Source organism: Pristiophorus japonicus, chromosome 13 (genome assembly GCF_044704955.1).
Source record: "Pristiophorus japonicus isolate sPriJap1 chromosome 13, sPriJap1.hap1, whole genome shotgun sequence".
NCBI lineage: Eukaryota > Metazoa > Chordata > Chondrichthyes > Pristiophoridae > Pristiophorus > Pristiophorus japonicus.
In genome coordinates this window covers 47,283,321-47,298,895 of record NC_091989.1, presented here as the reverse complement: position 1 = coordinate 47,298,895, position 15,575 = coordinate 47,283,321, and the positions used below count along the sequence as shown (strand labels likewise).

General features: G+C 47.8%; 1 protein-coding gene across 8 annotated transcripts in view; it reads left to right on the top strand.

Annotated features, from left to right (window-relative positions):
• gramd4a (GRAM domain containing 4a) overlaps window positions 1–15,575 on the top strand; it is a 229,354-nt gene that overhangs the window by 23,982 nt on the left and 189,797 nt on the right. The window lies entirely within an intron of this gene.

Genomic DNA, 15,575 nt, shown 5'->3' with positions numbered 1-15,575 from the left:
GAGAACGTTTAAGGCTAGAAGGAGGTTGCCAATGTGGAAGCCAGGGGTTGGTCTTTGGACCTTGGTTTTTAAATGTATTAATGAATTGGATTAGAGTATTGTAAGATACCACTAAATTGTGACACAGAACAAATTTCCAGGAACTCGATTCAGAGGTTTTAGATCTTGAAGTAACTGGGCCAGTAGATGGTAGCAGCAGTTGAATGTGCATGTGTAAAAGGGCAAAGAAAAAAAAAAAGAGGGTCTAATTGTTAAATGAAAGATTTGTACAATGTGCTGATCAAGAAAGAGATTCAGTTGGTTTTATGCTTAAATCTATGAAACAAGTAGTTCTCTGAAAGGGGCAAATTAGATACTTGGTAGTGTTATCAAAGTGATGGAGTACAAACCTGAAGAAATTGTACTTTTGCTGCAAAATACATTAGACCCCCATCTGGGGTAGTATGTACAGTTCTGGTCATTTAATCATAGTATTGCCCTGGAAAGGTTATGGAGTGAGCAATAAAGATTATAGGTATAAAGAAAACTAAGCAAATGAGAAATGCTAATGGAGATTGCATTTGTGTTCTTTAGAAAATAAGTTTTCAAGGCTCTTAAAGGGCTTAACTTAGATGTTTCAGGCAAATTATTCATTAGGACATAAGAAATAGGAGCTGGAGTTGGGCCATTTGGTGCTTCGAACCTGCTCTGCCATTGAGCAAGATCATGGCAGATCTTCTGCCTCAACTCCACCTTCCTACACTATCCCCATATCCCTTAATTTCCTTAGTTCTCCAAAATTTATCTACCTCTGTCTTGAATATACTCGATGACTGAGCATCCACAGCTCTCTGGGGTAGAGAATTCCAAAGATTCACAGTCCTTTGAGTAAAGAAATTTCTCCTCATCTCAGTCCTAAATGGCCGACCTCTTATTCTGAGACTATGACCTTGTCGAGCCCCTTGACAATTTTATGTTTCAATTAGATCATCTCTCATTTTTCTAAACTCCAGAGAATATAGGCCTAGTCTACGCAATCTCTCTTCGTTCTCTACAGACCCTTGAATCCCCATTATTTCCTGAATATATTTTTGTGTCTTCTATCGTGAAGACAGATGCAAAGTATTTGTTTAATGTCTCTGCCATTTCCTTATTGCCCATTATAATTTTTTCTGCCTCTAATGGGCCATTCTTCCTATTTACACACCTATAGAAATGTTTACAATCTGTTTTTATGTATCTTGCTAATTTACTCTTATTCTTTTTTCTCTTTACTTAAACATTTCTTGGTCTTCCTTTGCTGAATTCAAAATCCTCCCAATCCTCAGGCTTACTTCTCTTTTTGGCCTCTTTCTTTGATCTAATGCTATCTTTAACTTCTCTTGTTAGCCATGGTTGGACTACTTTTCCTGTGGAATTTTTGTGCCTTAATACATAATTTGCAACATTCCTTAATTCTTTAAATGTTAGCCATTGTTTAATGTAGTTTCCCAATCTTTTATCCTTTAATGTAGTTTCCCAATCTATCTTAGCCAACTCTCCCCTCATACCTACGTACTTTGCTTTATTTTGATTTAAGACCTTAGATTCGGACTTAACTAAATCACTTTCAAACTCAATATAAAATTCTATTATATTACGGGTTCACTATGATGAGGGTTCAGTTACTGGGTGATATTCATAATTTCCTAATTTTTAGGATGCATAAGAGTAAATGTAACTTGTTTTTCTGCAGAGTAATAAACTCTTAGATATGTCATCAGGGAAGACCATTGAAACAGGCAGTATAGATGGTTCAGAATGCAATTAGATGCTTTTTTTTCCAAGATGAAAGGATTTGAGAGATATCATCATAGGCAGTCCCTCAAAATGAGGATGACTTGCTTCCATGCCAAAAAGGGATGAGTTCATAGGAGTTTCAATGAAGGACATAATATTCCGGATCCCGGATGTAAAGTCCTTGCTCTACAGCATGAAACCACACGAGGCACATTCTGGGAACAAGGTCACTCTGTGACCTTAACTCTTTTTATTCACAGGACTCCAAGTGATGACCCTGCGTGGGACCTCCCTTTTTATACCTATGTGATCAGGTAAGGTGTGTCTCCCACAAGTTCACCCCTTGTGGTCAAGGTGTGCATCTAGGTTGAGTGTATACAGTAGTACAGTGGTGTTACATTGAGGTTACATACATGACAACACCCCCCCCCCCCCCCCCAAAAGTCTTATTGGGATCATAGGTTTAGTCTTTCAGGTGGCCTACGCTCCCTCGTGGAGTGCCGCAGTTGGGGCTCTGGTTGTTGGACACTGACGTGAGTGTCTGTCACCTGTGGTGATTCTGGGCTGACCGCAGGGACTGTGCATTCTTCTGAATGCTCTTGTTGCTCGTTCACTGGCTGTGTTGTGAACTCCATCTCATGTTGTTCTTCTTCAGGTTCCTCCGTGTCGATGCTGAACCGTTTTTTTACTTGGTCCAGATGCTTACGGCCTATCTGACCATTGTTGAGTTTTACCACGATAACCCTATTCACCTCTTTCTCAATTATAGTGCCCTCAAGCCATTTGGGCCCCATGGAGTGATTTGAGGACGAATACAGGATCATTTATTTCTATACACCTCCCCCTTGCATTGCGGCCATGGTACTCGTTTTGTGACTTGCACTTGCCCTCAACTATGTTGGTCAGGACTGGGTGAATGAGGGACAACCGAGTTTTGAGTGTCCATTTCATTAGTAGCTCTGCGGGCGGGACCTCCGTGAGCGAGTGCGGTCGGGATCTATAGGCTATAGGCCAGCAGGAGGCGCAATAGGCGGCATTGTAGGGAGGGTCCTTGAATCCTGAGCATACCTTGCTTAATGATTTGGACCGCACGTTCCGCTTGGCCATTGGAGGCCAGCTTGAACGGCGCAGTCCTGACGTTGATGCCATTGCCATTGCCCGACATTAACTCTCGGAATTCGTAGCTTGTGAAACATGGGCCATTATCACTAACCAGGCTGTCCGGCAAGCCATGGGTTGCAAAGATGGCACGGAGCCTTTCCACGGTGGTGGATGACGTGCATGAACTCAGAATGATGCACTCGATCCATTTCGACCCCTCACTACCGCCACCAAAAAAAGAGGCATTACGCCAACACTCAGCCACAGGTGACCGGGAGCAATGAAGCGACCAGCACAGCCCCGCTCCAGGAACCCGGGAGCAGCGAAGCGCCCAGCGCACACGAGCTCCGGAACACCGGGAGCGAAGAAGCGACCAACGCAGACCAGCTCCGGGACAACGGGAACAGCGAAGTGCCAAGCACACCCCACCTCCGGAATACCGGGAGCAACTCAGCGATCGAAGCACACCAGCTCAAGAACGCTGTGACTGATGAAAAGAGGGAACCACCAACACCAGGCGAGGACAGTGCAGAGGACATATCAGACTTATCATAGCACTGCAGCAGTCCCCTGGTCGAAACACTCCCACGGCAGAGGATGACGACCACGCCAGCCCAGGTGCAGTAGACTTTTATAGTAATAACCTACGCATGCTGGAACTGGCCATTGAGTAGATCTCGGACTTAAAGGACGATTTATCTGAAATGTAATGTTTGTAACTGTAAACAATAGCTTTAAAATGGATTTAAAAATTGCTACTATTAACGTGCGTAGCGTAAAATCTACTGCGCGATGTGTTTCCACCTTTGGGTACCTCGCCAAGGTCAAAGCGGACCTCTTGTTCATGCAGGAGTGCGGTCTGCCGCACTTCAGCAGTTAACGGCAGTGGTCACGATGGTGGGCCCATGGACCATTCATGTGGTCAGGAGGCATCGACTGCCGGTCTTCCGGCCTGGGCATTCTGCTGCGGAGAGACCACTTCACCATCACCGAAGTTAAGGAGGTGGTGGGCGGCCGCCTCCTCGTAGCAGACGTAATGTACAAAAACTCCCCTCTCAGGTTAATTAATGTTTACGCCCCAGCTCACAAGAACGAGAGGCTGGCCCTCTTCCAGCAGCTCCCACTGCTACTGGCAACGTCCAGGCCGGTCATTCTAGGCGGTGACTTCAACTGCATCATCGATGCGGCTGGACGATCCAGCAGAGCCGACAGTAAACTGGACGCCACGTCCAAACTCCTGATGGATGCGGTAAAAGATGCCAAGCTGTGCGACGTCTTCAGCAACTCTGCAGATGGAGCACCGCTCAGATACACCTGGTCGGATCCGTCGGTTCCAGAATAGACTTCTTGTTTGAGTCCCACACGCTCAAGGTCATATTCACCGACGTCACGCCGGTCGGTGTTCTTTGACCACTGCCTCCTACTGGCCGACTGTCGCCCACAGGAAAACCAGAAAGTTGGCAGAGGGATATGGAAGCTGAACGTGAAACTGTTGACTCCGGAAAACGTTGAGGAACTCGAGAGGGATTACAAAGGTTGGAGAACCGTAAAACCCCTCTGCGATTCCCCGATGCACTGGTGGGAAACGATCAAGACGAACATCGAGGTTCTTCATCCTCAAAGGTGTTCAGGAGGCGAGAGGGAGACAGAGGGAATTGTGCCAACTCCAGACGAATATGCAAAACCTGCTCCTACTGCAGTCGATGGGGGTCGATGTCGCAGAGGAACTCAGAGGTGAAGGGCCAACAAGCCTCGCTCTTTGCCTCAGAGTCCTCCACGATCATCTTCCGCTCCAGAGTCCGCTTCGTCGATCAGGATGAGACGTGTTCGCATTTCTTCTTCCAAAAGGTACACAGGGGGAGCTCTGATCACCAGCCTAAAGGAAGAAGATGGTTCTGTGATGTCTTCGCAGCCTGACATGCAGAGGATCAGCAAATCCTTCTATGCTGGGCTGTACGGCGTCAAGCCCACAGACCGCGCGGCCTCCCAGTCTTTCCTGTCGTCTATTTCGGAGGTCTTAGACGACAGCGAGTGGGAGAGTCTGGACCACCCGCTAACTTTGGACGAGCTGACAAAGGCCGTTCGGTCCTTCGAGACGAATAAAACTCCCGGAAGCGACAGCTTACCGGTCGAGTTGTATTCGGCTCTGTGGGACTGGATGTGCCCAGACCTGCTGGAAGTGTACAGGGGTATGATTCTGGCCGGCAGCATGTCAGAATCGATGAGGAAAGGCATCATCACCCTCATCTACAAGCAGAAGGGGGAGAGGGAGGAAATCAAAAACTGGCAGCCCATTTCGCTGCTCAATGTGGACTACAAGATCCTGTCAAAGGTCATTGCCAACAGGATCAAGTCTGCTCTTGAGCTGGTGATTCACCCGGACCAGACCGGCGATGACTCCGGCAGGAAGATCTCTGATAGCCTCGCGTTACTCAGGGATACGATCGCCTACGTGCGGGACAGGAGGGTGGACACCTGCTTAATCAGCTTAGACCAGGAGAAAGCCTTTGACAGGATATTGCACACTTACCTGATGGACGTGCTCTCCAAAATGGGGTTTGGGGACGGTATCCGCAATTGGGTCCAGTTGCTCTACACAAACATCAGTAGTGCAGTTCAAATCAACGGGTGGGAAACTGAAAGCTTTCCAATCAGATCTGGAGTCAGGCAAGGCTGTCCCCTCTCCTCTGTCTTGTTTGTGTGTTGTATCGAGCCCTTTGCCGAGTCCCATCAGGAGGGATGCGGGCATTAGAGGGATGACGATCCCAGGCAGCAGAGGCGCTCAGTCAAGATCTCCCTGTACATGGACGACGTTGCCGTCTTTTGCTCGGATCCGCAATCTGCGACCAGTTTGAACTGGCCTCAGGAGCAAAGGTCAATCGCAGCAAAAGCGAGGCCATGCTCTTTGGCAACTGGACCGACCGATCCTTTATTCCCTTCACCGTTAAACCAGATTACCTGAAGTTGTTGGGAATATGGTTCGGAGCGGACGGTGCGTGCGCCAAAAACTGGGAAGAGCGTATCGCCAAAGTGAAGCAAAAACTGGGATGGTGGAAGCTGCGCTTCCTCTCCATGGCAGAAAAGAACCTGGTCATCAGGAGTGAGGTGCTCTCGGGGTTGCTACACGTGGCATAGGTCTGGCCCATCTCTCGCTCCTGTGCCGCGGCAGTTACCCGGGCCGTCTTCCACTTTGTCTGGAGGTCCAAAATGAACCGTGTCCGCAGAGACACGATGTACAAATCTCTGGACAGTGGAGGAAAGGATGTTCCGAACGTGGCCCTCATCCTGACGCCCACCTTTGTGTGCGGCTGCATCAAGTTGTGCACAGACCCCCGGTACGCAAACACCAAGTGTCACTACGTGCTGAGGTTCGACCTGTCCACTTTGTTGCGAAGGATGGGCCTGGCTACGCTGCCGTGAAACGCCCCCACCAGTTGGACCATGCCTGTCCACCTGTCCTTCGTGGAAAAGTTTCTCACAAAAAACCCCTTTGAACACAAGGCCATAAAACAGTGGTCAGCACGTAGCGTCCTGGACGCCCTACGAAAGGAGAGGGTGGACCCTGTCTGGTGGTTCCCTGAGCGGACTGTCGAACTCGTTTGGCAGAACGTCTCATCGCCAGAGCTGTCACACAAGCACCAAGATGTAGCTTGGTTGGCGGTGAGGAGGGCCTTACCCGTCAGAGCGTTCATGCACAGCCGACGTCTCAGCAGCACGGCACGGTGCCCCCGAGTCGGCTGCGGGGCGGACGAGACTGTCGCCCATCTCCTTCAGGATTGCGCCTTCGCAAGGCAGGTTTGGAAAGAGATGCAGTGGTTGCTGTCGAGGTTCATCCCGAGCAGCTCCGTAACACACAACTCTGCTCTACGGGCTGTTCCCAGGGACACACACCGAAACAGACATCACCTGCTGCTGGAGGGCCATCAACTCGGTCAAAGACGCTCTTTGGTCTTGCCAAAACTTGCTGGTCTTCCAGAGCAAGGAGATGTCCACGTCTGCGTGTTGCAGACTGACGCAATCCAAGATCCAGGATTCCGTGCTGAGGGACGCACTTAAAATTGGTGCAGTCGCCGCAAAGGCACGGTGGGGAAGGACCACAGTTTAAAGCCCTTTTGCCACAGTAAACCCCGAGGCAGGAATCAGTACAAAACTCCCCTCGGGCTGTACTTGTAACTTCTTTTTTGTGTACATGGAGCACCATGATCTGTGAACACCTATGTAGTGCCATGTATAATGCAAGGTCTGTTTCGTAATGCATGTTGGAAAGAAAAAATGTAAATGTACCGTTAACCATTCTTTGCACTGTATAGTGACACGTAATGAAATTTGTTGAACGTACTACAATGTATCCCGGATTGGACCGAATTGTACTTGAACTGAAAAGCAAGGAAATGTATCGAACGGAACTGCTGTCAGCACCCAAATGTAGTGTATGGGATTGCTGACCGCAGCTAAATGTACTGAACTGCTTTTGAATGTACTGTACAAATTTTTATATGAATAAAGTATATTTTGAAATTTAAAAAAAACTATCCATTTCGAGTACGCATCTACCACAATGAGGAACATCTTACCCATGAACAGGCCCGCGTAGTCAACATGAATGCGTGACCATGGCCTGGTGGGCCAGGGCCATGGGCTGAGCGGGGCCTCCCTGGGGGCATTCCTCAGCTGGGCACACGTAGTGCACCTGCGAACAGTGTTCCAGATCTGAATCAATTCCAGGCGACCAAACGTGTGACCGGGCAATGGACTTCATCAGCACAATGCCTGGGTGCTCGCTGTGGAGTTCCCTGATGAATGCCACCCTGCCCTTCTGGGGCATAACTACCCAGCTGCCCCATAGTAGGCAGTTGGCTTGGATGGAGAGCTCATCCATCCGTCTGTGGAACGGTCTGGCCATCTTAGGGCATGCTCCGTGTGCAGGCGCCCAATCCCCAGTCAGGACACATTTCTTAATCAGGGATAGAAGGGGATCTCTGTTTGTTCAGATTTTGATCTGGTGAGCTGTGATGGGGGAGCCTGTGCTGTCAAAGGCATCGACAGCCATGACCATCTCGGCGCTTTGCTCTGCTGCCCCCTCAGTGGTGGCCAGGGGAAGCCTGCTGAGCGCGTCAGTGCAATTTTCAGTGCCGGGCCGGTGCCGGATGGAGTAGTCATAAGCAGCCAGCGCGAGGGCCCATCGCTGTCTGCGAGCTGATGCGTTGGCATTGATAGCCTTGCTGTCATATAACAGGGATGTTAATGGCTTGTGGTTCGTCTCTAACTCAAACTTCCTACCAAAGAGGTGCTGATGCATTTTTTTTACACCATAGACACATGCAAGCGCTTCCTTCTCGACCATGCCATATCCCCGTTCTGCTTGAGAGAGCGACCTGGAGGCATAAGCCACAGGTTGTAGTTGACCCTCAGCATTGCCCTGCTGCAACACGCACCCAACCCCATTGGACGATGCATCACATGTAAGAGCCAATTTTTTTACAAGGGTCGTACAGGGTCAACAACTTGTTTGAACAAATTAGGTTTCGCGCCCGATCAAAAGCCCGTTCCTGACAGTCCCCCCAAAACCGATCGCAACCCTTACACAGGAGCCCGTGTAGCGGCTCCAACAACGTGCTCAAGTTCGGCAGAAAGTTCCCGAAATAGTTCAGCAGTCCCAGGAATGCACACAATCCCGATGTGTTGCAGGGCGTGGGTGCTCGTCGAATCGCCTGTTTTGGATTCGGTGGGCCGAATCCCATCTTCAGCAACCCTCCTGCCCAGAAACTCAACCTCAGGAGCCAAAAACACACATTTAGACTTCTTGAGTCGCAGGCCTACCTGGTCCAGTCGGCATAGCACCCCTTCCAGGTTGTGGAGGTGTTCCATGGTGTCTTGACCCATGATGAGGATGTCGTCCTGGAATACGATCGTTCCAGGAATAGATTTGAGCAGGCTTTCCATGTTCCGTTGAAAGATCGCGGCCGCTGATCGAATGCCAAATGGGCACCTGTTATAAACGAACAGTCCCTTGTGCGTGGTAATGGTGGTCAGTAGTTTGGATTCGTCGGCCAGTTCCTGGGTCATATAGGCTGAAGTGAGGTCCAACTTGGTGAACAGCTTGCCGCCTGCCAGCGTGGCGAAAAGGTGCTCGCTCTCGGGAGCGGGTATTGATCTTGACGAGACACCCGATTGATGGTGGCCTTGTAGTCGCCACAGATCCTGACAGAGCCATCCGCTTTTAGGACGGGAACGATGGGGCTCGCCCAGTCGCTGAATTCAACGGGCGAGATGATGCCCTCTCTCAACAGCCGGTCCAATTCGCTCTCGATCTTTTCCCGCATTACATACGGCACCGCTCTGACTTTGTTGTACACATCACCCCGGACGCCAGGCCAGTGCATCACTACTTTGGTGCCTTTGAAAGTCCCGACGCCAGGTTGGAATAGTGAATCGAATTGTTGCAGAACTTGTGAGCACGTACTTCGCTCCACCGATGACATTGCATGACCATCCCCCCCCCATTTCGAGTTCATCTTGGCTAACCAGCTCCTCCGCAACAGTGGGGGGACCATTGCCCGGGACAATCCAGAGCAGCAGCCGATTCACTAACCCGTTGTGTGTGACAGCCAACATTGCACTGCCTAGCACCGGAATGATTTCTTTAGTGTATGTCCGTAATTGTGTCTCAACACATGCTAATTTTGGTCTACTGGCTTTTAAATGGTCATGGCCATAGCTTCTCAAATTGCTGAGCTCCCATGAGTGACTGGCTGGCCCCAGTGTCCAGCTCCATGCTTACAGGGATACCATTTAACAAAACCTTCATCATGGGTGTTGTTTTGGTGTATGAACTGTGAGTATTCGCCACACGGACCCGCTGAACCTCAGCGTCCATCGATTCGCCCCAAAAGTCATCCTGCCTCAGAGGACCACCTTCTGGTCCATCCGTCTCATATTAGTCTGGTTGCAGGCTTTCTGCACATTCGAGCTAAGTGGCCACTGAGATTGCAGTTCCTGCAGACAAACTGTTGAAATCTGCAAGATCTGGCTGGGTGTTTTCCCCCACACCTCCAGCATGAGTTAAAGTTTCCATTGTTGGGAACAAAGGGACTGTGGCTAGGCATTCTGTGCTGACTGTCCCTTGGACTGCTCTTAAGTACCCTATTAGTGGGTGTGAATGGCCCCATCCCAGGCCGCATTGTCTGCTGTGATGGAGTGAATGTCCATTCAGCCTGCCATTGTCTCTGTGGAAGACCTACTCTGGCGTCTGTGGCTGCCTGGGGGGTGTCAAACTGCCATCCTGAGCTGTATTGATGATGTTGATTTCCTGATCTCTCGCCGCATGAGAGGCAGAATTGCGCGCGTATATTATTTTCGTCTCTTCCTCCCCTGCCATAAAAGTTTGAGCTAGCAATGCCGCCGCTTCCAAGGTCAAATCCTTGGTCTCAATTAATTTGCGGAAAATTCTCGCATGACCGATGCCCTCGATAAAGAAGTCCCTTGGCATCTCCCCCTTGCAGGCATCTGTGAACTTAGAGACTGGCCAAACGCCGGAGGTCCGCTACGAAGTCCGGTATGCTCTGTCCTTCCTGACGTCTGTGAGTGTAGAATCTGTGTCGGGCCATATGTCCGACAGTCTGACAGTCCAACAGTCTATCGACTCTGGATCAGTTCCCATGGACTGGAGGGTAGCTAATGTAACACCACCTTTTAAAAAAGGAGGGAGAGAGAAAAAGGGTAATTATAGACCGGTTAGCTTGACATCAGTAGTGGGGAAAATGTTGGAATCGATCATGAAGGACCAGGGAGAACCAGTGGATGTGGTGTATTTGGACTTTCAGAAGGCATTTGACAAGGTCCCGCACAAGAGATTGTTGTACAAAATCAAAGCTCATGGTATTGGGGGTAATATACTGATGTGGATAGGGAACTGGTTGGCAGACAGGAAGCAGAGAGTCGGGATAAACTGGTCCTTTTCAGAATGGCAGGCAGTGACTAGTGGAGTGCCGCAGGGCTCAATGCTGGGACCCCAGCTCTTTACAATATACATTAACGATTTGGATGAAGGAATTGAGTGTAATATCTCCAAGTTTGCAGATGACACTAAACTGGGTGGCGGTGTGAGCTGTGAGGAGGATGCTAAGAGGCTGCAGGGTGACTTGGATAGGTTAGGTGAGTGGGCAAATGCATGGCAGATGCAGTATAATGTGGATAAATGTGAGGTTATCCATTTTGGGGGCAAAAACACGAAGGAAGAATAATATCTGAATGGCGGCAGACTAGGAAAAGAGGAGGTGCAACGAGACCTGGGTGTCATGGTTCATCAGTCACTGAAAGTGGGCACGCAGGTACAGCATGCGGTAAAGAAGGCAAATGGTATGTTGGCAATCATAGCTAGGGGATTTGAATATAGAAGCAGGGAGGTCTTACTGCAGTTGTACAGGGCCTTAGTGAGGCCTCACCTGGAATATTGTGTTCAGTTTTGGTCTCCTAGTCTGAGGAAGGACGTTTTTGCTATTGAGCAAGTGCATTGAAGGTTCACCAGACTGATTCCAGGGATTGCTGGGCTGTCATATGAGGAGAGACTGGATCAACTGGGCCTTTATTCACTGGAGTTGAGAAGGATGAGAGGGGATCTCATAGAAACATATAAGATTCTGACGGGACTGGACAGGTTAGATGCGGGAAGAATGTTCCCGATGTTGGGGAAGTCCAGAACCAGGGGACATAGTCTTAGGAGAAGGGGTAGGCCATTTAGGACTGAGATGAGGAGAAACTTCTTCACTCAGAGTTGTTAACCTGTGGAATTCCCTGCCGCAGAGTGTTGATGCCAGTTCACTGGATATATTCAAGAGGGAGTTAGATATGGCCCTTACGGTTCAGGGGATCAAGGGGTATGGAGAGAAAGCAGGAGAGGGTTACTGAATGAATGATCAGCCATGATCTTATTGAATGACGGTGCAGGCTCGAAGGGCCGAATGGCCTACTCCTGCACCTATTTTTCTATGTTCCTTTGTTTCTGCTACTCGCTGATTTGAGGTGCTCCCCGATTAATTTGCTAAGTTCTTCAAAAGTTTTGTCTGCCGGCTTTTCGGGTGCTAGTCAGTCCTTTATGAGCGCGTAAGTCTTTGGTCCGCAGCTGGTCAAAAGATGAACTCTTTGCTTGTTGGCCGCTGCATCCCCCAGCCATTCTTTTGTAACGAAGCTTTGCTGAAGCCTCTCGACAAAATCGTCCCAGTCTTCCCCAATACAGTACCGTTCCTCTGTGCTACTGATAGCCATTCGCGTGGGTCGTGAATTCCCATTTCTCGTCGCCAATGTAAAGCCCTTACTCTACAGCATGAAACCACACGAGGCACATTCTGGGAACAAGGTCACTCTGTGACCTTAACGCTTTATTCATAGGACTCCAAGTGATGACCCTGCATGGGACCTCCCTTTTTATATCTGTGTGATCAGGTAAGGAGTGTCTCCCACAAGTTCACCTCTTGTGTTCAAGGTGTGCATCTAGGTTGAGTGTATACCGTAATACAGTGGTGTTACATTGAGGTTACATACATGACACCGGAGAAGGTAAGTCGAAGGTCTGCTGGAGAGGCCTAGATTTATCTTGTTCCTAAAAGTATTCTTATTGGAAACTCGATGCAAAAAATGTTTAATAACTTGAGTGGCATAAATTTGGATGCTGAGACGCTCCGATGAAAGCAAGCCGCTTCCAAAAAGTATCCTGAAAAAGCTTCTACTTTTAATTAAAGAACTCTTGCGTCCAAAGAAAGTTACAGTTTACAAGGAAGGGAGGGAAACTACAGGCAGAAGAAATTACTAAGTAACCATGTCTGTAACATGTATTAGATAGTTAGTTAGTGGATCTGCTGTGTGTTTCTTATGGAAAAATATGGTGAGACCATGAAAGGTAAATGGATAGTGATCTGGCTCAACTTTTTTAGGAACCAATGAGAAAAGCATGATGGACATTTTGTATTGCAGTGATGTACTATTGAATGTATTGCTGAAGTATCTGCCATAGCATTGCTCGCAGGATGTCACAGATATGCTGTATAGGAGGGGCACATAATTCACAACATATTATTCTGCTAGTAGTTTGAGCAGTGCAGCCTTGCCAGTCCCTTTAAGGCCATAAGGCCTAATAGCTGAAAATAAACACAATGAGATCAATGAGGCGCTAATTATGCTCTGTAGATTGACGGGGCTTTAAACTAATGAGGTGGGGGGGGCGGTGGGAGGAGTCAGGAAATGGTAAATTCAAAACCAGTAAGAGAAATGTCTAGGCTGTAGAGCAGAGTAACGATTTTGGGTAAAAAGAGAGTGGATTAGGAAGGGCCAGAAAGCTCAACAAAGTTAATATGGTGTTAATGACGAAGGTCACAACAGGGAAAAATAGAAAAAAGTTAAAAGCTAAAGGCACTATATCCGCACGAAGCATTCGTAACTAAGTAGATGAATTAATAGCACAGATAGAAATTAATGGGTTTGATCTAATAGCCATTACGGAGACGTGGTTGCAGAGTGACCAAGGTTGGGAACTAAATATTCCAGGATACTTGAGGGGTAGCCCTGATGAGGGATGGGATAAAGACAGCAGAGAGAATGGGCTTAAAATTGATCAAAGGCCGCCACCGCCCATTTACTGCCCAAAATGCCGCTAAGATTCTGCAATTAACACCAGCGGAAAATTGATCAAAAAATAGAAAAGAAAACGTCCAGCGGGAAAAATGGGCGTTGCACGTGGATTCTCGGCATTCCTGGTCAAATTAAGTCCAAGGCTAGAGTCGGCCTAGGGAGGGGGGATAACATGAAAAATATTTTTATAAAAAATAAAACATCGGAAACCATTCAGAGGACCCTTTTCCCACTGAATCGCTGCAAAATAATAAAAAAAAACATTCACTTACCTTTTTTTGCAGGGTTTCATACCTACCGTCCATCGAAAGGCTGGTCTGACAGGGCGTGTTTTTTTTTGAAGTACGGATCACCGCTCCCACCAAACTCGGGCGGGAGCGGTTTTCCCAGCGTTGCACGCCGGCCGTCCGCTCCCCAGCAGTATTTCAAAACCATTGGCGGAAGACTACAATGAATTTCCCAATGAATAAAAGAGCGCCCAAAACAAGAAAATACTGCTGAAAAACCCAGCAGTAGGCTGATCAATTTCTACCCCAAAGTATTCTTAGCTCAGAAAATCAAGATGTAGAATCGGGGAAGTTCTCTTGCTATCCCGGCCAACATTTATCCCTCAGCCAACACCACCAAAAGCAGATTAACTGGACATTTGAGTACAAAACTACAGTGACTACATTTCAAAAGTAATTTATTGGTTGTATAGCACCTCGTGACATCGAGAGGACATGAGAGGTGCTATACACATGCAAGATTGTTCAGGTTTTGCATATATCATACATTAAACCTATATAAAACAGTAGTTTGGCCCCATCTGGAGTATTGTGCCCAATTCTGAGCGGCACACTTTAGGAAGGACATGAAGGCTTTGGGATGATACAGCAGAGATTTACTAGAATGGTTTCAGGAATGAAAGAATACAGTTACGTGGATAGACTGGAGAAGCTGGGGTTGTTCGCCTTGGAGCGGAGAAGATTAAAAGGAGATTTGATAGAAGTGTTTAACACTATGAAATATTTAGATAGATAAACTGTTTCCAATGGCTGAAGGGTTGATAACAAGAGGGCACAGATTTAAGGTGATTGGGAAAAGTCCCAGAGGCCACGTGAGGAAAAACCTTTTTACACAACGATGGTTAGGATTTGGAATGTACTGCCTGATAGGGGAGGGGTAGATAGAGATTCAAAAGAAAATTAGACAAATACTTGAAGGAGAAGAAATTGCAGGGATATGGGGAAAGAGTGGGGGTAGGACTAACTGGATTGCTCTTCGAAGGAGCCAATGCAGATTCGATGGGCTAAATGGCCTCCTTCTGTGCTGTATGATTATAGGATTCTATGAATAGTTTACATCAAGTTTTTAGATAAATATATCACATTCAAAACATTTTCATTGACGGTAATGTTCAGAATTTTGTTCAAGAAACCCAGGAAATTTGCTAGGCAAGACCTCCTATAAATTCACGCTGCCTCCAATTTGTCATACCATACTTCTCTAGGTAGTGGATAAAATGGCCGCTGCTAGGCTGGCAGCTCCAGAAGGAGCTCTGGAGCTTTTCACTTCTATCCATGGGAATCTCCAGCCATCCTCTCTCCAAAATCTCCTCGCTTCCGCTGTTCAAGTTTCCCTGGCTTCATTAGTTGGTGTATTTTAGCCCTAGTTACAAGTTAACTGTTTTAACCATCATCACCCATCCCTCATCCCTGCTGTCTGCTTCCCAAATTTGGTTTCTGAATTCCTGGGCTTAACTGAATCTCATTACGTTCCTGCACTGGAATACACCGTGAGACTCATTTGCTGTGTCAAAAATCTGCTGCTAAAACAAAAAATTATCTTCCTTACTGTGCTGAGCTGGGTGACTCATTCAACACTTTTTTCAGCCCTGTTGGCTACTGCTACTGCTGTCCTCTCTCTGCTGAGTTGCGTGACTCGTTCTACTGGCTTTTCTGCTTTGTGGCTTGTATGGTTTTATATTTTTTCGGCTGCTTCTGATCTACGGTGACCTCCAACTTTGCAGAAACTTCGCCATCATCTACCTGCACTGAAACCGACTCTCATTACCAAGCCAATAACCTCCATTCTTCTGGACTTCTCTCGCT